We start from the raw sequence: 24,735 nt of genomic DNA, 5'->3' as shown, positions 1-24,735 counted from the left end.
AGAAATAATAACAGTTCAGGATCATAGGTCAACCTTCCATTATTTATTCTGTAGGATTTATGGAGAATAATTGGAATTCCACACATTGCTTTAATGAGATTATTCCATGGAGCGGCAGCGCTACATTTCAAATACAACTTGTTTCTCCGGGCTTTTCTGTGATGAAACGTAATCCTGCACAGACTCGCTCCACACAGGACCAGACCGCATTCACCCGACAGTACAACAATTACATCTGTCCCAGGAATTAAGAACACATTTGAGACCACAAGCCACAAATACGGTTCAGAGGAAATACTACTTTTCTGCTGCGCTACCTTTCTCGTGTGGCTTGCGCGATTGAGCCTTTTCAGGGAGTCTTAATCCACTAACTAGACCAGAGAACACCCTAACTGGCCTAATCCAGAGGCTCTCTGGGGCTCTCCCAGGTAACTGACGGACTGATGGTTGGAGATGGATGGTGTCTGGTGTAGTGCAGTTCCACTGGGCATTTAAACAACATTAACGTTGCTGGATAGGCAGGGAGCGGGAGCGCATTACGAACTATGAATGATGGTCTCATGACGAATCAACATGTGCCATGACAAATGTGCATTCTTAGACGCTCGACGGTTGCTTCTGTCAGCAGAGATGACAAATATAGCTACTCTGTGTGTATGTGAGGAGGTTGATGCGTGAACGTTGTTGTCAGTAACTGTCCGTTTCTGGTAATTTAGATCTTGTTTTATCCTAAATAATCTTTTTTTTTTTAAAAAAATCAGACTGTATGTCACGTAAACTATGTATTTCAGCTTCGAACAGAACAATATAAAATGTCTGAATTGTTTGTTTGCTCATTTTAGTGTCCGAAACACCTTTAGTGTTTGTGTTGACGTAGCTCATAATCATCTTCTGATCATATATTATCAAATCATACCGTTTGCAAAATTACAGTTTGCAGAACAACCATGCATCTTATTTAAATAGTAAATGTCACTGTTTTGTGTTTACCAGGAATACATTGTCATTATCCATATGTGCAATCTGTGTAAAGTGTACACCGATAAGTTACACCGATAAAAATGACATCCTGTCATACACAATTTGCACCGATTACAAATTATAGTTGTTTTCCCTCTTAGCTCTGAGATCAGATTACTCTGAAGTCACAACATCAAGTAACTTTAAGCATTTATCATACAAATGCTATACCAGCCTGTCCTTGAATTATTAACAGATTCTCGATTTCTGAAACACTGAATTTGGGCAAGTAAGTAAGATGATACGTCTACGCAGGTATTCAGAGTTTGAACCAAAACTAAGCTTTGTGGGATTATTTCTGCAAATTTCCTCCCTCCAAGGTTTCACTTCCCTGTAAAATATGTCTATATACTGTGCTCGGAACTCATTAGAAGATTGTGTACCCACTGGAGTGTGTGTGTGTGTGTGTGTGTGTGTGTGTGCCCTTGCAGAGCTCAAGTCTTAGCAGCGCCGCTGATGCAATTAGAAACTGGTTCGCATAGCACATTACAGTGGTCTTCCCTCCGTGAACAAAGCCGCAAATGCAACTTCATCTGACACCATAATCTAACTAATTTTATCCCCAATTTATTTTTCTTTAAACATCACAACACATGACTGGTCTGAAACAACAATTTAGATAATAAAAAGGAACATAAATTGTTGGAGGATAATTGAGTAAAGCAATATTGGACCCTAATTAAATTATACCCCTCCTCTTTCGTAGCTAAATGATAATCATCGCAAAGATTCACATGCCCATTCGCTAATAGAAATGTTGGAAGTTATTAAAGTAATCAGCAGCAAAGGAAATCCATTCAGAATTGATTGTGGAATATGCTGATTGAGGCATGGTATTATTTGGAGGTTGAGTCCGGTGTGGGAGTGATCATTAAGAGATCCTCCAAATGAATGGGAATTATCCTTATTCTGGAGAGGGGGCTTACAGGAATGAGGGCTTCTCACTGAAACGGACCTTAATTAAGAGCTCCGGCGTTATTATCAAGCAAAGGCTCTGCGCTATAGGACGATTTATTTCTCTGTGAACTTACCTGGATACAGTAATAGACAGATAAGTATTTCAGCGGCTAAGAAGGCAGTCGGGGGGGGGGTGGGCATTATTATCAGTTTGAACAAAGGAGCAATTTTATTTCCAAACTTCAAACCTCAAGTGCGGCCTGTCCTTCAGATTCCTCATGTTACACTGCTTTTCATGGTTAAAATGCCTTTTATTTTATTTGCATGCAACCTTTTCTAATGCCCTGATCTGGGTTAAAAAAAAATAAAAAAATCAATGCTGATTAGCCCGGTAATATGATTATGTGCATCTGGAATTGATGTTTACTCTTAAACCAGTCAATGCCAGTTAGGTATGAAACCATGCATTCTTTCACACTAAATCCCATTAATACCTAATCATTCAGAATGAGGGAGAAATTCAATTGGTGACAAACTCTGTTTAAATGATTGGGTACTTTTTTTAAAACTAAAAGGCACGTTGATATTTTTTAGGGGTCGGTCTAAAGAAATATAAAAAATTGTTGTTTTAATTTGTTCTATTTACTGTTTCATGATCCTTGGTCAGTCATAGATTTGTTTGTAATATAAAATTTTTGTATACGTGGCTAAAATTGTGCAAAATAACTGGGAGATGTGTGTCTTTAATGGCATCAAAATTAAGTGCAAAATAAACAAAAACCTGAATCAATCTGTTCATCGCACACTAGCAGGGAGAGCAACTGGACATTGCTTTTGTCTGCGCTTTGCTTTTTTTTTTTCTTAAATGCTGCGAGCCACGCTGAGAGAGTTGAAGTAAATCCACCTCAGACCTCTCTGCTTTGCATGACCGTGGCAGCGAGCACAGACGCCTTTTTTTAACACAGGAAATCCTGATGAGCGAAATGCTCAGGAAGAAAAGACAGGGGAAAAAAGAAAGAAAGAAAGAATTAAAGCGAGTGCAGTTATACTGTCCGGTCTAATGAGATCTGTTATTCTGGCCCATTTTATACCCGCCTAATCACATGCTCAGATAGATTCTGTGAAACTCCATCTCCCCTTTTGAAGACACTCCCACCACTCATGTGATCTGATTAGTATTTTACATGTGATACCAGGCCGGGAGCTGACCAGAATGTTCCAGTCATTTGATGGGGTGGAGATTCACTGAGCTGGAATCGTAATTTAGAGCAGTTAAAGACAGACCCCTGGATCAGTGGCTCCTTTAATGCACTGTTTAAAAAAAATAATAAAAAAAATAATATATATATATATATATATATATATATATATATATATATATATATATAATAAAATGATTTAAAAAAAAAAAAAATAAATAAATAAAAAAAATGGTGGCCCAATTAGAGCACACCCAGGAGCAATTTTAGTCCCGCTCCAGCAAAATGATTAGACACCAAATCCTATATGGGAGTTTTTTAATCTTACAGAATCTTTTAAATCTTTCAGTTCACAACTCTTTTTATTATTATTATTATTATTATTGTTATTATTATTTTAGATAGCAAATCTAGACATTTTTATTAAAGAAGTAAACATTATTCCTCCTTTCTATTTACTTATTCGTTATCTGTTGCATATAAGTGTGAACATTTTAACACATTTTTAGAAAGTCTCTTATAATAATATTAACAATATTGCCAAAGTTTTATTGTGTTCTCTGTGGACATGGATAGGCAGATAGTGTGGGTCCAGAAGAGGGTGCCATAGATCAGAATCCAAACACGCTCTGCCTTTTCTTCTGCCTGCTTAGTCGACGAGCTGTCGGGCAGCACACACTCAGACGCGGGTCTGATCAACTCGAGTAGCGCGCTCCTAGGTAGCTGCCCGGTTTTCTGCAGAGTTCATAACTGTCAGCTCCTAATTCAGCAGACTAGAGCGGTGTTAATTATCATCCTGGAGAAAAGGGCGACGAGAGGGGGGGAAGAGCTATCGTGAAAATAGGAAATATTTATTTTTTGCTGTGAGGGAAGTAATTATGCTTTTATCCTCGACAATATATATATATATTTTTCAGTTTTTCCTCATTCTATCCTGTGCGTCTCTCTCTTTCTCCTCCAAACCAGTGTGTGTACTCTCCCGCAGGACCTAGGTGAGGAGTTATTTCTGCATCTGGCTTGAGGTTCCACTGAGCTTTTACATAATCAAATCAATATTGCTATGATTCACCCTCTGGCAACGACTGCCTCGTGCAAGTTTCACTGGTGATGTTTGGCAGCTTATGAGATAAAAAAAGACAGAGAGTGAGAGGAAAAAAAAATAAAAAAAAACCCTTAGTTAAAAATCTCTCGGCTATTGATTTCTCGCCGTGTTGGTCCTGTACCTACCACCCGGCTTCTCGTGGCCCTGTTTTTCCTCCCTTCCCTCTTTGTTGTGTCGTCCGTCTTCCAGGTGTGATTCTTCAGTCGGGTAAATAAAGAAGTGGTCCGACGGCGAGGTGGGGTTCCTGGGCCGAGGAGGGGCCTGAGGTGTGGCGAGGTTTCTCTGTGAGGCGGCGAGGCGGCCCGCTGTGTGTTTCTACCTTGATAAGATGACGGGCTATAGACAAGAGCAGCACACCAAACAAAATCCTCAACAAAAGCAAATATGACAACGAAATGTTGAAAAGAAGAAAAGAAAAAAAAAAAAAACACCAGCAATATCCAAAACACAAAGCCCTTAAAAGCACTGCGGTGAAAGGAAGATCTCGGCGAACGGTGTTTCACTCGTTATTGAACTGGCTGGTTGAGAAGACGTGCAGAAGGCTAGATATCAAAACACAGAGCCCTGGAATGACGTGAGATGCTGAGCCCCCGAAAAGCAGCAGACATCAACCATGGACAAATTCATGCGGCTTAAACATTACATGAACCCTGTGATTAAGGTTGCCTTCTCCAAAAGCAAAGACAGGCATTGTTAAAGCCAACCTCTGAGCGGTGAAACGCAGATTTGCTACGGAGTCTCTTCTGGTTTCCTCGAGAGGAGGGAGCGCATTCAGATGTCCCCTAAGATGAGTTTAACAGTGTTTATAAATCATCCTAAAATATGACTTATTTAAAGGTGTTTTGATGTCTTCAAGCGCCCCAAAAACTTTTCATCTTTATACACTTCTGGCTGTTGTCTGGACAAGTTCAGCGCAGACCTGTTATTTGCCGCACCGGAGCATAAATCCTCCCTCTTTGTCACTTTGATCAGCCCCGCTTCCTTTCCTCAAGTGTCCACGAGGAATGTGAGAGGGTGGGGGACAGTCGGCGGAGAGGGAGCTCAAGGGTGAGGTGACAGGAGGCGAAAGGAGGAGGAATGAGAGAGATTGTGTGTGTAGTTGGGGGGGCGGCAGTGGTGGTGTATATAGCACATATCGCATCGCATTGATTTGGTCCATTTGGTGGACTGAACATGAACCCAATAATCAGATCTTGCTTAAGCACGCGCTTCCTCAGTAATTGACTCTCGCGTATTGATTAAGATGTTGATGTGTCCCGGTCCTGCTCCTGTGCTAATGCAACTGAGAATGAGCCTGACCCCCCCCAACCCTCACCCCCCACCCCGTCCCAGCCGTCCATCCCCACTTGCACGCTGACACCAACACTGACACATAGACACACACACACACACACACGTACATGCATGAACAGTCACACACGTGCGCACACCGACACGGACGCGCACACTCTGCCGGAACAAGGCTGTCATTGGGCTCAGTCTAATAGATAAAGCTGTCATGCCGATGCTGCAGCGTCTCACTGGGCTTGCAGACCAAATTAGCCGGTCAATAATTTATGTAGAATAAGGAAAGGGGAAGAAACACTGACAGAAAAGTGAACACTGGTTGGAAATGGCAGCGACATACAAATTAGTGGTGGATTTAATTGTTCCAGGGGAAAAGGTCATTTACGTTTGGGTCATTTTCACCTTAAATTCTTCCCCTTCATCCGTTAGCAGCTTGCTAATAACATTGACCAGAAGAGATGAAAACACATTTCTGATAAAGTCGGATATTTAAGAGCCAAACTGGACATGTTCATTTGTTCAGTGATCCAGTGATCGGATTGTTGGATTGGTCTTTATGCCATGCAAAAAACACATTTTTAAATTTCAAAATAGCTCGCTTCAGTAAATCTTTGTCTGTGACCGTGCCATGGTATCTTTTATTTACAGTTCTTCAGGATATTGTCTGTATTTATTAATTCATCTGCTAAATTGCAACCTTTTTTTCTATCCACAAACGGTCTTTAATTTTATTTTTCACTACACCCTGAATGAACTAGTGCAAAGCTTTCTCTCTGAGTTATTTGCACATGTTCCTCAAACTCCACATATTTTGGGAGAATCCTGATGGGGCGCAGATGTGTCAGTGTGATATTTGTAACTGAGATTGATTCTGACTTGTATGTTGTGGCACTGTACAGACAAGTCCCCCCACATGCACTTAATTTAACTTCCAGTGTCTTGGTCAACTACATCTGTGGGCAGAATTAATTAGTGACACATCCACTTTATTGGCCTTTAGGTAAAGTGACTGAATATCTGCAAGTTTCATATCATTTTTCTTTGTTGTTCACCTTTTTGACATTTGCAGAGGGGGATAAGACTAATCAGAGGTTTAATGAATGTACTGTCTCTCTTGGCTGATACGGTCAGACTGGAGCAGCAGTGTGAGCTCGGTGATAATGGTTAAAGGTGTTGAAATAATTAAGTGAATTTACCCTGTGTGTACTCTCACAGCGCTTATACATAATGCATCCGGCAGTAAACGCTACCAACACAGTCTGAGATGCCGTTTCTTGTCTCTGGTTGCTTCGCGCACCACTTAAAGAAATGAAATGCTGATAGACAAATGTTAAGGCTGCGTGTTACAGATCATACAGAATTAGTAAAACTTTGACTGCGATGCAATCACTGACTACAAGCTGTCTCGTATAAGAACTGACTGTGAAGCAGTTTGACTCCTCACGCATAAAGTTCCTCCTCGCTGATAACTGAATATATTGCCCTCGTGCTCTCGTAGTTTCTACAGATATTCAGTGTTGATGCCCCTCACATTGTACATGTCTCCCATACGGCCATTTTGATAAGCTCTTGAATGACAGTACTATCTCTTTGTACTGTGTTGTTTTGTTGGGCAGCGTAAACGAACCGTGATTTCTATCACCTTTGAAAAGAACACAGTTCCTAGCGAAGCTACGCGGACTTGACTATTCAGCGATGCGGGGTTACGGTGGCAAAGCGTACACGCACTTTTGTTTGATATTAACCCTTATCTTGTTGGGACTGTAACTCCCATGACAAGTAAAATGTTGCCAAGGATCTGGTGGAAGGATCTGTGTGTGTCTTTTGAAAAGCAAAAAAAAAAAAAAAAAGCAAGTGTGTATTTCTGTGTGTGTGTGTGGCCTTCAGGCCTCTCCTAGCCTGCTCCTGCCCCAATGGGAGGGCTGCCTGTAGCGAGGTGAACCATCACTCTGAACCACCCACCCCCTCCCTCGTCTCTCCCTTACTCCTCCATGTCTCCCAGGAGTGGACCGACACCTCTCCGCTGGCCAGAGGGAAGACCAGCGCTTCTCCTGGGCCTCCTTCTATGTCTCCAATCAGCCTGCGCTACCATGGCCCTAGGGCTGCTGCAATGTGATAATCTCTGCCTTTTGCGTTATGCATTGCCCTGATGAATTCATCTTGTGACCACCTGGCACTCGCTGTTAGGAATTCAAGTGTTGTTTTTGCTGCAGAGGCTGGGGCGAACGCTGTGAGGGACTGTTTTCTGACTGTCAGAGAGACCCTCTTCTCCTGCCTCCCCCTTCTCTTCATCTCTCCTCCTCCAACATCGGCAGAATGTTTTAACCTCTCAGAAGACCTTGGCGTATCTGCTGTTGTGGTGGCAGGAGTGGGATTCTTCACCTCAGCGGGACCTGTGTGGGAAAAAGCCCTGCTTGGTATTTAAAAACGGAAGGGCTTTTTGCTGTAAGACAAATTGAAACGCAGGAGGCTAGAGAGGAATGTGGCTGTCAGAGTCAACAGCTGCTAGTTTTTCGCTGTGAATAATCACTGAGCTTGACCCATGGAAGCCGAGGATTGTGTAACACACATTTCGCAAAATTAAAGGTCAATGCAAACATATGGCGAAGCTTGTGCCCCGTAACTTCTGACTTTCTTCAAAGCTGCTTTTGTGACCTCAATTAAATTATGGAAATAGAAACTTGAGGCAGACAGAATCACTGTTGTGTTTCAGCGTTGGGTTTTATAATACAGGTTCAATCGAAATAATGAATTAATAGATGCATTTTTCATAAACCTTCAGCGAAAAAATGTGCTCCCTGATGCTAAAGAGTCCAAATTTGAATATGGTCTCACATGTACACTGTGCAGTCACACTGCACTTGAAATAGCTTGTGGCTCAAAACATTAGAATTTCATATTTTCTACTTGGTTGCTTCAGTGTGTGCATGAGAAACACGGAAACAAAGAGTGTGTGTGTGTGTAAGCAAGAGAGCAATTGAGTGTCCTTGGCATCACACCAAATCTATAATTTACACTTTTACATAATTGGACTTTGCCTTTGCTCCTTATTGATTGTGCCCTCTTGTCTTCTCATTTTCTGCAAGTGACAGAACAGCACGGGTAAATATTTTAATAAACCATTTGGGCAAAAATAAGACTTGAGACTTGTTCCACTTCTGAGAAAGACAAACCAGATTATGGTGTGAGCAGTGCAGAGCTCACATGTGTGTCAGTATTTTTGATTTTACATTTAATTGTATTAAATTAAAGCTGGTCCAGCGATTCTCCCCACCAGGTCCCTTAAAAAAAAAAAAAAAAAAAAAAAGACATTTTTACAAAAATTCCTAAAAATATATTTGTTTTACATTTCACAATCTGAATATGATCAAATTAATCTTTGCCTTGTTTTTAATGGCTCGTTATGTAGCGCTGTAACCGGATGTGATGAATTAAGCTATAATACCTGGTCCGCTCGCCAGGAAAATCTATAAGAGAAATATTTATCTCCAGATTTCTGCCATTAAACCACCAAAGATGGATGAGCAAAAGACAGAACGCAACATTAATTTGCCAGATGCTGCAAGTTCAGGACTAGAAATACACAAGTAAATGTCTGAATATTGGTTGTTTTCTAACTCCACAATACTGTTTTATTTATGTGATTTTGAAAAAAATCACAACAATTGAATACAATGTTAGACTGCATACTGCAACAAAAGCAGTTCTTTTGTTGGTGAAAATATTTGACATGCTGGCATAAAAAATAAAAAGTTGCAGGAGCGATTTTAAATAGGTTTGAAGTCCCTAGTTTTGTAGTCTCAGCACTAAGTCATCTAAGACTCTGACAAGTCTGATACATCTTAGGGCCAAAGTTCCAGGATGAAATATTAATCAGAGAAAGGTAGTTTGCCAGGCCGCTGTCACTCTCCTATCATCCAGGACTTTGGACTTGTTAGCCAGGTAGCTACAGGCGAGGCCCCATGGCTGAAACTATACAAGGAGTTGCTGAGTGGGCAGGTGTCTTTGTGTCAAGCCTCTCACTTGTTTTCCTGGACTAACTGTTTGTATTTCTCTGCCTCTGATCATGAAGGGTAACCTTAATATCGCGGAGTGTGAAGCCAATCTTTGTGAGCTGTCATTAAAACGGCCCCCACAGGCATGATGGTACGGTAGTAATTTTGCACTCAGGGCTATTGAAGTCGCCATCTAAAGGATCGCTGCTTTTTTTTTTTTTTTTTCTTCTTTTCAACAAGCTGGCTTCAAATCTCTCCCATCTTAATCCTCGGAACAGTGTTTGATTGAACATGACAGCACTGTAACTAAACTTGAAAGGGCCCTCAGAATACATGCTGCTGTGGCTTTCTTCGGAGGTATCATCAGCTACTTTTCAGGAAGTTTGAGGAACCAAGATTTGCTGAAAGCCTTTGTGTTGAAAATCTGCTCTTACATCACGCCGCATAAGATTTGCAGAACTGCAAGAGCCACCACTTTATTCCGTATTTTTTTTTTTCATATTTTAAAGTATAGCCGCAGAAGCTGCACTACACTTTTGTTTTTGTGACTCTCTGAATAACAGTCGGCTGTACCAATTCCACAAACAAGGTGGAAAAAAACAAGAGCAAAGGCTTCACACCAAACTGTGATGGACTTGGGGCAATTATACATAATTGGGTCCGACTGGTTCCCTTAAAGCTTGTCCACTCGCCTCCCAGTTGAGAGTGACTTGGCTGGGAGTCAGGACTGGAGTGATGCCATTGCTCTTGGCATCTGGTGAACTTTCACTGAGCACCTTTCTCTCGCATGGTTTCTCCTTAACCAAGCCTCAGACTTGCTGTGACTACTGCCTTAATGCCCCAGAGTTCAGTTTCAGCTGCGTACCGTTGGAAATGACAGGCCAGACCAAGGAGCGGGAATTACAGCGAATGTGTGATGCGTTCGAAATGACACAGGATTGACAAAGAAAGTAATCTTTATGGTTAAATTACAAGTAGGTTATTGAGCTTTAACTTTATTACTACCCTGTTTGAAAACAGTTACATTGTTACAGTTAAGGGACAAAAGTGTCCTCTTCAAAATAAAAATAGTATATGTTTTCTACTTTGATTTACAAAAGTCTACTTTAATCAACTTCAGTCATAATCATGAATACCAAATATTTAATTCATGTCAGAAGTTTAACCCTTTATATGCCAGTGTATGTGAGGGCATCACAGGTTTTTCTTAAAAACACAAAATTGTAATATTTTCAATAATCTAAACGCAAAGTGCATTTTTCTTTGGGGTATTATTATAGTCTTGGATATGTCCGTGATTAGCAGCAACACTGATTTTGATGGATTTTAATTTAAAAAAAGTTTGTAGTATCAGTTTCCATTAAGAGACAAAAGTTATTTTCAATATTCTGAATGCAAAGTGGAGTTTTCTTGGGGGGGATTATTACAGTCTTGGATATATCAATGATTATCAACAACACTGATTTTGATATTTTTTCTTCTTTTTTTTCTTTTAATCAACTTCAGTCTTTACATCAACTTCAGGACTGATGACACTTTTGTCCCTTAATGGTAACAGCATAACAATTTAGGTTACACGGTGTAAAAATACAGTAATATGGAATTTGAGTTTGAAATATCAAAATAACATTAAAAACATACACCTTTGCCAAATATCATAGCAAAAAGCATAACTGCTGCTAAGTTTTAAAACAGAAAACTCGAAAAGTACACTCTTGTCCCTCATTGGGTTAAAAGCATACATACAGCATCATCAGATTTGCTGAGTTTGTATTTGTGCGTTCTATCAGAAATGAACCGTCCCAGTGTGCTGCTGACTTCTAGTAATCACCTACTATGTTGTGTGTTCTCATTTAGGGTCTTTCTCCTGCTCCTCAATGCTGCTGCAGACTAATAAGCTTGTCCTGTAATCACGTTAGCCGCCCTGTCGGCCCCAGCCAGGGGACCTAATTGGGACAGAGCCTTGGACAAAGTGAAAATTAATAACTTTTGTCAAGCTCCTGGTGCATTGTCTTATGAGGCAGCGCAGGTCAATTAGAAAGCGTGATACGATAAGGTCCAACCAGCAGAGGAGAGTTGACTCAATTAGGACAGGGACTGGACTGGATCGCCCAGAGTCGGAGAGTGAGATGGAGAGAGATTTCATCCCTAAAATGCAGTTAATGTTCTGCAGAAATCCACCGTTAGTTGCATTTAAATGTCTTTTATGAGTTGAAGGGACATGGCATCGTACAGATCCACCAGAGACATTTGCAGTCTGGGAGCATTTTTCTATCTCCACATTAAACAAGATGTAATGACTCTGACCTGCTACCTTACTCAGTGCGTGTGTGTGTGTGTGCGTGAATGCACATGTGTGTGGGTATGTGTGTGTTTGTAGAGAGCCTCTGGACCTGTCACTTAGATAGAATGTTCCCATGCAAGCAGTACAAGCCCCTGAAGCATGTATCAGCAATGCGCATCAAAGGAATTGTGTGAAACCCTTTATAGTTATAATGGATGGGCAGACGCCAAACTGGAAAACTCTTGATGTTTTCCCTTCCCTTTTTTTATTCCTCCCTCATGAAAATGAAGTGTGGGACCACGTCCAGAAACTTTGTCAGTGAATAAGAGGCCAGGTTCATTGGAATCACTAGCTTCCTCTCCCTCATACACCACCATCATCATTAACGGTTTGTTTGTCGTTAGGCTTTCTTTCCACAGTAGAAACATGGCACAAGCTTTGAGCTGGATCTGAGCATGCACCCCGTCTCTCACGACTTCCTCCCTCTACATGTGCTAATGATTCAGACTATCTCGGTACTGACACAACACATGTAATTTAATTATCAGCTTTACTTTGTGTCAATAGTGGCTGCAAAACACAACCGTCTCAGCGGCAGCCAAGAAGCCGCGGCTGCAGATAGTTTTCTCTGGAGAGGAAGAACACACTTATCTTTGATTCAACATATTGTCCCCGTGTTTCCTCTCCTCCCATTACCTGCCTCCCTGGCTGCTTCCCTTTGTTCAGATACCGATCTGAACGTGTCTCAGCCGCACTGTGAATACATTTGAGCGTACCGCACACTTTGTCACGTTTTAGTGCTTATTATGTTGTCGTAGGTAGCTCAGCTAGGACTTGGCTAAAAGTCCTATCTCAGCGACTGAGATAGTCTGAGCCAAATCACAAAAACTTTTATTTTGAACCATCTCTAAAACCAGAGGGAACGTCTCATGAGTCATCTCTGATGCTGAAGTAAATGGCTGAAAAAATATGTTTTAAGTTTATCTCTCTATTGTAGAACTTGATGATGAAAAGTGAAAAGGCAGCAGGGGGCGTTGATGAAGCAACGCTTCTTTGGTTTTTGGGGTATTATTAGTGAGCACCACAACAGACTAATTGCAAGATTGTTTGGTTCACTTCACACGCCGAATCCTACAAGGCAATGCGTATAGAGCAAGCTTGAGTCGTAAAAATTGCAGCAATTTACTTAGGAGAGGCCAGCTTTGCATGATGGTTTGTAGCTGTAGCCCAGCTCTTCCGGTTTTAGCTTTTGAAGGACTAATACAAACTATTGTCACCTGCTGGTGTGAAGAGTTATTTCCTTTCATGCAGGCGCAGGATGCATATGCCAGCCTATCCATTGTCTGTACTCTTTGAGGTGTGTTCAAGTGCAACTTGTGAGGCAATGTGAGTCGACAGCGTAGTCTTCCTTTGTTGCCGGTAGTTTGTTTTGTCGGTTTGGTGTGTCCAGGCCTTAAAGGGGAATTACCGTTTTTTACAACCTGGACATACTTGTTATCATCATCCGGGGTCTGTAGATTGACCTACTAACTTCTGACCTGGATGATGTCATCTCTGAGCGCCGCGCGCACCCGTGACGGTCGGCTTCTTTACTTGTAATTTGCTGCTGCTAGTTTTTTGCGACATTGCTGAATATTTTTCTGATTCTGAGGTTGTGGACAATAATTTTGTTTATGATGGACGTCCTTACCGTTTTGAGCCAAAGTATATGGATGAAGCGCTTGTTGAAAGGAGGATGCGGAGGCAGAATAGATGGCTCCGGACTCAACAGGCAGATAATGCGTTATTTAGAGGCTGCGTTTCGGTGCCCCAGTCACTCCCACTATATGGATATACGCGGCGCTCCACAGGATCTAAATATCGTCCGAATGACTCCGAATGACACCAAAGTTATATGGGTGAGTAAACGATTGTATCTCATGCCAGCAATAAGGTCCAGGTTGTAAAAAACGGTAATTCCCCTTTAAGAAAATGAGTTTTGGTTTTACTGTGCACTGAAGATGAAGCTGTAGCGAGCTGAATTAAACTGAAATGAATTGAACTGGGATCTGAATTCAACTAAAACAAAATGCACGTTAATGGTTCCATATTCGGGGCTGAAGTGGACATATTTGTCAAAACCATTTGTTGTTCTTGCTGAGGAGGCCCAGTTCTTAAGGCGCTGATGGAGCATCTAATCTAGCACCGTGCAGCTGATCAAATAGCCAGTGCACGGTCACATAATGTGATACTATACGCATCACACTGTAACATGAGGCAGACGTCTCAATCCGTACTTTCCAAGTATCCCAATTGTTGGCAATTCAATCCTTGGCTACATCTTCGTGTAACCTAGTAAGCAGTCACTCCTGCCACCGCATTATTGTTTTCTCCCATCACTGTTCCTTCTCGTGGAAGTTTCAGCTCCCTTCCACACAGGTAATGCAGACAAATGGGCCTTTAATGCTATTCACAGTCCCATCCTGCATTCCCCTGCTTTGTCATCAGTTTGCCTCCCTTTTTAAACGCATTTCTCAACCTTAAGCAGCACTTTATTGTGGCGTGTTATTTTGTCGAATTGGATTAAACGAACTGTAACTAGGAATCCATTTGAACCTGATCCTTGCTCAGGCTTCCTCGGCCAACTCCATTAACTGTCATACTTGTCCAGAGCCCCTCCCCGTGCAATGGCCAAATGTGTAAGTTGATGCATCGTCAATAACCGTGCAGAGAGAACTGCACAGTCTTTAAAAAGTAAAACCTTATATTTTGCGTCTTTCCACTGAGGCAGCAGATCAAATCAGCAACAGCGCAGGCCCCGCTCTAATACGTTTAAACACTGATGAGACGCAACTCTAGACTCCCCTGAATGGGACCACGGCACTCTCATTCTCAGTGTCTTGGCGTAAAGTGGTCTCATCTATAAAGTTATGAGTTAGACACAGACACCGGTGCTAGTTTACCCACATTAAAGACTCCTTATTGGGGGCTTTCGAGACCCATCCACCGTTCTCACATCTCCATCATGAAACATTTCTCATTTCTCAATTGAGCGGTCTCCTTCTTAGAAAGGAGGAAGGGAAGGAGCTCGGGAGTGCGAGTCCCAGTGGTGAGCGCTTCTTCTCTCTGCGCTTATTCCACGGATCTCCCCCTGCTGTCTTTCTTGAAGCTGTATAGTAAGAGGACACCAATGCCCCGAGCAGCCTCTCAGATTTATTGAAACTTCATGTCCTGTCCCGATAGCTCATTTGTCAGGAGACCTAATTTACACTGGCCCTTAAGACTAATTGCAAATTTGCGAAAAAATGCTGATGTCGTTGGAACTGAAGAGGGCTTTTTTTTCGCCCCTCCCTCGGTGTCCCTTGCCATGCATTCGCTAATGCGTTTCATCTGTAGAGCATAAAATAGACAGTGTGTCTTTCCTGTGTGTGTGGGTGTGTGGGTGTGTGTGTGTGTGTGTGTATAAGAGAGAGAGAGAGAGAGAGGGAGAGAGGGAGAGGGGGAGAGGGGTAGGGTGGGTAAGAGAGAGAGAGAGAAAAACGCTCCAAGATAAACCCCTAATGGGACTGCTAACAAACAGGAAATCGTGACAAAAACACAAACAGTATTTACTGTTTAATTCAATTCTGGGAGACCAATGCCCTCCCATCTTCCCTATCAAGTTATCAAGGCCAGAAACAAACCCCAAGACACCAGGCCACATGGCGGCATCTATTCTTGGCAGCCTACAGACACCACATGACAATTAGCTTTACAATTATCCCAACTAGCGAGTAGCTTTACGTGCAGATGGCACTTGCTCCTAATGAGAAGACTAATACAAAGCAGAGGATATGCAAATAAAATGCACAGGGATCTGTAGTGTTGCTGTTGTTCACTTTTTTTTTTTTTTTCTTTTTTCCTCTTTAAATTCTGCATTTCTGCACGTTACACAGCAGGTTTGTGCACACAGACATAGCATGACTACATGTAGTTTTGGGGAAATGGCTTAATCACTGTGCGTGCCAGATTCCTGAGGTTTCTGCAAATATTCCCAATAAATACATAATGTTTCAGACAGTAAAAAATCAGAGGAAAAAAGAAGGTCTGTTGTTAAAGACAGATCATGGTTTCACCCTGACCATTAGATTACATTTCATTTATATGTCTTCCAACAATAATGTTTATGTCCTTAAGAGGGTGTGAAGTATTTTGGGCTAAATGGCAGAGAGGTGGTGTGGTGTGGATTTTAGTGTTCTGGGCAGATGTGAGCGCATATGCTGGTTGATTTGAGGGATAATATGCAACCACATGACTCAATCAGGAGATCCCCTCCTCTCATCAAGGTTTTGACACATTCGGCATACTTTGTGGCCGTTGCCACATGTAAGTATTTAGATACTGACAGATTCTTGTCATGGAGAATGTGTTTCAGGAAGTCTCCTCTGCATGTGCGCACACTTTCGAAAGTGGGCCTGTGTAAAATTGTGATTTGTGGGTTTCCAGTAATTTTTGTAGCCTTTTTCAAAGTCTTGATACTGTCCCGAAAGACATGTTGCTTTAATGCAGCACACTTGTAGGAACAAAAGACTCCTTTCCCCTTTTGCATTTCATGTCTTGATGAAGCAGTTTTGGCACATTTCAGCGGCAACACACAATCACGGAGAGAAAAATAACAGTTTAGGGGGATTTTGAAGGGTTGAGCAATTATCTGATTACAAAAAACATTATATGTCAAAAAGAACAACAACGTGTAATTGGCTTGGTGTGCTAGAGCTGCAGAGGGCCAGATGTAGAATCGTGTGCATGCCTGTTGATGTGTAATGGCTAACAGCTTGACCGTATAGTCCATAAGGCTTGCACCACGAGGGCTCGAGCGGCAATAAAATTCAGTGCTAGCATTTGTTAGCACTAGACACTCCAATTTGATTGGCGAAATTCACGCTGTAATGGGCTTATAAAGGATTTCTTGGGCCTAGAACAATGAGCTGGAGGGCGAGAGCAGTGCCAGGTCATGGACACCCAGCGATTCACAACATCCCCCCCTTCTGGGCATGCTTAGTTTCCTCCACATCCACCAGTTACCCTCTGCAGCTCTGTTTAAAAGCCAGTCGGGATGTTCCAAAGGTATTTAATAGTAGTGGTGGTGGTGGTGGGGTGGGGGAGATTTCTGGACCTCCCACACTAAGGTTCAACCACAGAGCCATGGCTTTTCTGTTTTGCCCCACCCCATCTCTGCCTTTCACTCTTTCTTTCTCCCCTACCATATGTGTAAGTGAAAGAAAAAAAATAGCTCTTTAACCAGAGGCACCTTTCTCTTGCACCTTGCTTTCTGGTGAAGACAGCACAGAGGGATGGAAAGCCCACACATAGGGAACACATTTACCCAGGCACAGGGCCAGTGCATTGCATTCCCATGGACCTGCGAGGGGAAAGAACTGCAGAACACATTTTACACGTAAATATTCGGAATTGGATGTGGCACATCCCCCTCCTTTTTTCCTTTGTCCTCTTTTCTCCTCTGTTCCTCACATGTCTCATCCCCTTCGCTCAAATCAGTCTTCCATGTTTTGACTGACCGGGCTAGCCACAGAGGCCAGGACAGGAGGAAAACCAAAGCAGAAGAAGATTCTTTTGACTTCGATTTGCATTGCGTCAGAAATTCAGATGTACATTGTGTGTCCGTTGTCCACAAAGGACGGCCAGCTTTACCTCATGGTTCAGATATGTGTGGCTAGGCAAACGGAGAGCGTGTTCGGCGTGTCCCGTGAAGCCGCCATGTGTTATGTGTGGATTTGTTTTTCTATATTTGTGTATACGTCCATCGAGCTGTCAGTTGTGACCCAAGCCTTGAGGGCTTGTTTCATTTTGTGCATGTGGACACGTCTAATCCTTTATGCCTCTTGAGACAATTGCGCATAGTCGCTGATACTGATCTCTGTTTTCTATTTTTTTATGTAACTGGCGCTATTCACTGCTAAGTAATAACCACATGCACATGCAAACTCGGTTGTTGTACTGCTGCTCGCCCAAAGCTCTCCATCAACACCTTCCATCGGTCGGTTGTTTATTGCAGCTTTCATTGTTATGTGCCTGATGCAAAGCTTTTTCATTCTTGGACAAAACCAACTGGCCACAAGGCCCAATAAAACAAAATAAACTTCTGCTAGTGCTGTATCAGTATGAATACAAAGGGATCTCCCAAAGGGATCAATAAAGTCGTCTATCTATCTATCTATCTATCTATCTAATGTGTATGTCTCCTTGTAAAAGCAATTTAGTGTAACGTTTATGTGATCTCAATCTCGCTGTGCGTTTCTTTCCCTTCCCCAGTGATGGTGGCATTGGTGGGATTATGGAGTGGGTGTTTGCTCCCTTTAAACAGTCTCTCCACATGGCCTCCTGCCTCTTTTGTCTTTTTATAGCCTCCTTCTGGGAGACGCTGCACTCTCCCTGAATGCAACACAAGCCAAAACACCTCTCAGTTCCTTTGCCAGAGCCTGTTACCCAGGGAATACTGCTATTCCTCCCCTACCTTTCTACACACACCTCCTCTCATCTCTTATCCCCCTCACCTCCAGTTCTTCTCTACTCAGCCCGGGCTGGACACAGATTATTATTTTTTTTCTTCTGTTTTTGGAGCATGGAGATGATATGCGAGTAGTACCGTTACACTTGAAACTAATGACAAGTTTAACCTTGTTTAACCTTTAATACGTTCCTGGATCACTGTAGTCACCTTTCAGTGCCATTCATTTCAGCACGTCCATTTAGCGGTGGAAAGAATGCGGATTGTTCTTTTCGCTATGAAATCGTTCAGACAACTTTGCTGATTTATTATAAATGCATGCTGACCAGTATGTGCTGTATGCTTTTACTAGTGCATTAGTCCCGGAGAGTTACGTGTAGACGTGTGTTCATATGATCTGTTCTCAAAAAAATCAAAACCTTCTCACCCACCATCACGGGCAGATGCATTTATTTGTTCTTTCCAACAATGGAAAATACTGTATATATGTGTGTAGTAAAAGGGTCACAGTAGGTAAAAATACCTTTTTGAACCATACAATTCCTAGATATTTTTTTTGTTTGCTTTCCACAAAGGCCTCGTCAGCCACTTCAGCCGTTTTGGCGTTTCATGCGTCTACAGTTTGGATAACTTATCGCCCCTCGCTGGCAGCTTTCCACACCCAGCCCATTCCTAGCTGGCTAGCTTCTTCCTGTCTCTGTCCCTTGCCACACCCACCCTGCAACCCCAGTGTGGCATCAGACACACAGGCGAGCCACTGCACTGACATGGTCGTTTGTCTTCTGACTGCCATGGCATATGGAGAGGGCTGGCACTGCACAGATGTCCACTAAGTGCTGATGAAGGGAGTGAGGAATGGATGGGCTGGGGCTAAGAGGATCTTTGCCGGTGCTGCTGGAGCCTGGTACTGCTCTGCCCTGCTGGTGTTATTAACTTTACTGTACTGAGCAAGGGGGCAATGAGGCCGTTCAATAAAGTGTATGTATCCAGATATCTAGGAAAAATCCGCGTGTGCCTTCGCTCTTCCCTATCTGTGTGTGTGTGTCTGTAAACTTCTAGCTGTAATATGTGTGCAGGCCAGTGGGTGCTGTGCAAGTGGGTGCTGTCTGATGGAGCTCTAGTGTACCGAGGAAAGGGAGGGTGTGGATTAAAGGTGTAGGTAGAGCAGAGAGAGCCTGAAAAGAATAATTTGCAGCTTAAGGCCAATAGCTTCAAAGTCATGAATCCTCATGGGTGAGCCAGCCAAGCTCTGAACCTGTCAATGGTAACTTACTCCTCGGATAGCACGCCAAAGACTTCAATAATGACATCACCCGGCACGGGGGTAGGAGGTAGGGTAAAGGAGAGCCGAGAGACTGGCCAGTTTTCAGGGGTGCGAACGCGGCCCTTCAGAGCACTTTGAAGTCCCGCTTGACGAGGGCTTTGCAGCTGCCTGATACCGGCCATGTTGTTCTGCGCGCGGATTGGCCACAGAAGCCACCAGGGTGGCTTATCAGATTTATTGAGGCTTAGCGGTTGACGTTTAGAGTGTGTATGTGTGATGAAGTGTGTGTGTGTGTGTGTGTGTGTGTGTGTGTGTGTGTGTGTGTGTGTGTGTGTGTGTGTGTGTGTGTGTGTGTGTGTGTGTGTGTGTGTGTGTGTGTGTGTGTGTGTGTGTGTGTGTGTGTGTGTGTGTGTGTGTGTGTGTGTGTGTGTGTGTGTGTGTGTGTGTGTGTGTGTGTGTGTGTGTGTGTGGAGGAGGAACCGGGTGAATAGGGAAAGGGTCATCCCTCTAACAATCCACTCGTCCCAGTTAATTTAGACAGCACCCTGGGGCCTGACAGTGAAGAGGCAAGACTTTGCACCACCCCTCACCGGAGTCCTTAGGACTTGAGCCCAGCAAAGCGCTTCTGTAGCTTCATAGCCGTCATTTTCTTCTCCCTTTTTAATAATGCTGTTGTGTTCATAGTCGGGAGGTGAAATTATATTTGACAGAGCTGTATTTATCTCCCCATGTAAACCTACTGTATTTTACAATATGGCAACACGATCGTATTCTGCGCTGCTTAATACCACAGTCTGTCTGCATCCAATTGGTAAGTTCACCACGAACTAATAGGATGTGGATATGTTACCTTGAATCGCGGTGTTCTTGGAGAAGAAAGTGGGCACCGCAATCTAGTCTCTGTCAGATTTCCCAAGCTAAGGTTTCAGACACACACTTCAAAGTCCCCCTAATGAGTGGAAAAACATTTCGCCTGCACGACATTAAAGAGTGCCATTTTTCCTGCGCGCGTGTGTGTGTGTTGTTGCTGCTGCTGCGTTATATTTCACAAGCCTTCCCTTCCAAATGTTAGCAACTCATTTTCACCTCCAGCACAAACAAACAGTGAAGTATCGCCTATTGCAGCCAGTATCAAAGGCAGCATTTGTTAACAATAAAATGCTGGTTTGAAATGGCTCCAACGCAGATTTTTGTGCTCAAACACCGGCCAACATTTTTTTATGCCACAGAAATCAAAAAAAGGAGAGAAATGGCTGGGAGAAAGAAGGCCGTATATAATGTGTGTGAGGCAACTGCCAGACGAACTGCACGTAACATACTTCGGTTTTATTTAATTGCTCAGTTCCAGGGACTTTGTTCTCGCTGCTGTCATCTTTTTTAGTTATTTCTCCCGTTTTAATCGGCGCTGTATTGTTTGGAGAACTTGGCCCCTATTAAAAGCATATCGAATTTGGGACGTGCTTCCAAGCCTCCGTAACAGATATGGAGAATCGATAAGAGCATTACAAGACTGTGACAGAATGACCCCCCCCCCCACCTCCCCTGCATCCACCACCCACCCTCGCTCCTCTCGTGTCTAAAAGGGTGGCTGTGTGACAATGGGTCTCACTCACGCTCAGGACATCCTATCCAGGACAGATCACGTTGTCTGTCTGGTGGCAAGAGCAGCCATTAACCCTTTGGTGACTGTTTGGCCGTGCAGAGAGTGCTGACTGTCGAGGGCGTTTGATTAAAAACCTAAATAAATTCGCCCGGCGAGATCTGAATATACAGGAGTGTTCTGTTTCTGTTACGAGCTATTTTGACAGCGAGTTTCAGGCCTCATCAGTATCTGTTTCTCCACGGTCTCAGTCGCCGGAGCCGCATTTAGCTCCCTTTTGCATCAGTACCAATTCCATTTAGGGGTAAAAATGTAAAATTCTTCCTCGACTCATTCCCAGGTGGTGTTTGTGAGAGAGAGAGAGAGAGAGACCGAGAGAGAGAGAAGGGAATAGTTTCGAGAGACATACGGAGAGACTAAGAGGATAAAAAATGAGCAGTGGGGTTTGTTCAGGTTCAAGATGCATTGTGTCTGTTGGCAGCTTGTTGGGCCAACATTGTTTGACGTTCTACCCCTAGTGCGTTTGTGAGCCTTTGAGGGCTTTATGGCTCGGTGTGACTCTGCTGCCAATAGGTTCCAGATGCCTCCGGTGTGGGAACTGGGGAGTGGAGTGAGAGGGGAGATGGGGAAGAAGCATAACCAGGTGTGACCCATTGCAATCTGGGATGTTCTCCATGGCTATTCAAAATAATATGAGTACTCATGTGCATGCACATGTGTGTTGGAGACACAGGCGGATGTGTTCTCGGGCCTGACGCTGGGCAGACGAACACACAGGTAGGCCTCGTTGTGGACGCACAAACAACTACTAATCTTTTTTTGTGTGTGTGTGTGTGTGTGTGTGTGTGTGTCTGTGTGTTAAATTTTTACTTCTCCACTCATGCGAGTAGCCCTCACACACACACCCTCTGCCAAGGCACGGAGTTCATGGTTTGAGTCGCGTTGTTCAGCACATTTGCTGCTGGCACCGGAGAGGTCCAACATATGGCAGCACTCTGAGCCTTCAAGCCGGGCGTTGGGGCTCCGAACAGAACCTGCCAGCTCCACAGTGGCCTACTGTATGGGAAAATTGTCAGCAGGAACATTTAAGGTCCCAAACCACAAGCTCTGATAAATGTCTGCATTTCTCTTCGTAATTATCTTTAATGCAGTGTCTCTTTTTTTTTTTTTCAAGAGGCCACGGAGGAAACAACAGCTGCTTAAAAACAACAACAACAAAAACCCAGAAATTGTCGGTTCAGTTCTTCTTTTTTTTTTTTTTTTTTTTAAAAGACAATGGAGGTGGGAAAAGGTGGACCTGGATCAGCCAGTGTGTTTTACATTTAAGAAAAAATATAATATCTTGTCAGCAAACCTAGACGAAGGCTAACATAAATTATTTATGGCTTTGAGAAAAAGGGGAAATTTGTAGATTTGAATAGTTTCAAGCCAAATAAATCAGTAAATGCATATAATGTTATAATATTTACCAAAGATATCAAACATTAACATTTAAATTCTGCCGGTGAAAGTTGTTTGTTGTGGTTTGTTTTACCAAAAAGAGACCAAATGAAAAAAAATGAATATCCTAAATACCAAATGTGGTCTTTATTTCTGATCTGATGACGCACCCAATCAAACAGTATTTCAACAAAGCATAATTCAAAATCAACTGACTAAATAAGATGCAGGGAAATCTCCATAACAAATGAATGTCATCAGCTTCCACTCTCATACATTTAAACGTAACTAGAATATCCAGTAGAAAGAAAAGGACCTTTCCTTTTTAGAGCAAAATAGTACCTGCTACTGTTCATAAAGCCCTGCTGCTGTTGTCGATAATCCCTTCCTCTTCCATCCATCATCTGCAAAATAAACACAGGCCGCCCCCACCTGTGTCTGACTTAGAGGGGTGAGCACCCGTTAACCTGCTCGCGGAGGCCACCGGCTCGTGCTGCCGATTCCCGCCTCTCCGTTTAGATTATTTCCACGGAGGCGGGTGACTCTCCTGTGTCACTGATAAGAGCGCAGTAGGGTGGTGGCAAGAGGGTCAAACCACAAGGGGTATAAAAAGTCAGGAAAATACCAGAAAATATCTTCATCCCCCGGAAAAAGTAGCTTTCCCCCCAAACTTCTTCACCACGGCACAAGGCTATTACACTGATAGAAATTCATCTCCCTCCTCGACAGTCTGGCCCTGAGCACGCGAGGGGCCAGAGTCTTAGCTACATCTCAAGCTAATTTACAAAGATCCCAAATTATTCTCTTATCTTGGGCTTTAAAGGTTGTAAGGTTGATTAACAAGGTCCTGTCCTGTTTATCAGTTTGGGGCTGGGTGTGGAAAATAGCACGCGATAAGTGCACAGACCATTAAACATTCTATTTCCCCTAATATTTGTCGGCAACCATCTGCTTAACTGATCTCCCTTCACTTTAATTAAAAGGGATTCCCGTCTTGTTGGGGTCATTATGTGCTGGCGGACGCCAGGAGAGGGGTTTGTGATGAGTTCAGCGTTCCCTCTGTCCCTGGGTTGCCAGAGGGCTTTTTTCATCCTCCCTTCCACCCTCTCCCGAGTTAACCCTTTCCTGTCCCGCTGCTCTTCCTCCTTGTTATTTAGCGGGTGAAGCAGACGAAAACGCTTTCAACAATTCTAAAACGGATCCGCTGTGTGCTGCTGCAAACTTTTTGTCTTCACTAGGGATGTGTGTAGATATTCACACTATCTCCCTCAACTCTGGGTCATGAGAATCTGGCTGTAATGGTTTGATTTGCCCAACACTAGTTGGATCGATGCGGCTGTTTACAGTTTCTCCCTCTCTCATCCCTTTTGTCTTTTTTCTAATTTAGTGTTCCCAAACCATGGACAGGGGTCTGAGTCTGTCTGCTGTGCTTGCATCTTCGCCCTCCTCCCCACTCTCCATCACTGTCCATTGATGTTTTTCCCCTCTCTTTCTCTTCTCCTCGTCCTCTCTCCTTCCTTGGTTGGTCTTGGAAAAAGAGCTGCATGCCTCCACACTTCTGGACAAGACTGATGGCTCGTCAATAGCATTAGCCAGCATTGCAGGCCTCACTGGTGTAGAACCAAATCAATAAGGCCCAGTAAAAAGTCTTATACGTGTATGCAGTCCATTTCAGCCAATGCTCATGTTACCACAGATGAGGTTTTGTAAGAATTCAGGAGTCGCCAACTATTTTATTCCCTTTAATTCTGTATTTCCTCACAAATTCGCCAAAAATTATGTCTCTGCTCACAGATATCCAGTCAATAATCATGCACCATCAAAAAGTTGAACCCCAAAATGTTCCTGTTATTTTGTTACCTTAAATATGGACATTTAAATTTCTCAGCTCTGCAGCGACATATGTAATCTCTCCTGCTCTCACGTTCTAAATTTTGGTGATTTACTTTCTAATTTATTTTCTAATTACAATCAATTAGTCCTCAGTGAAAATTGATTTCTGCTTTCTGGGCAGTGGCTGGGGAGGCTTATACCTTATCCTTATCCTTATCCCTTATCCATATATATTCTTTATACATTTGTTATTATTAACTTAATGCATTCGTTAAGGTCTGTCACTTAGTATTTTGCATGCCGAAGAAGAAGATGCTTGTGCGTGCT

Source organism: Chelon labrosus (assembly GCF_963514085.1).
Source record: "Chelon labrosus genome assembly, chromosome: 2".
NCBI lineage: Eukaryota > Metazoa > Chordata > Actinopteri > Mugiliformes > Mugilidae > Chelon > Chelon labrosus.
This window is presented reverse-complemented; position numbering follows the sequence as displayed.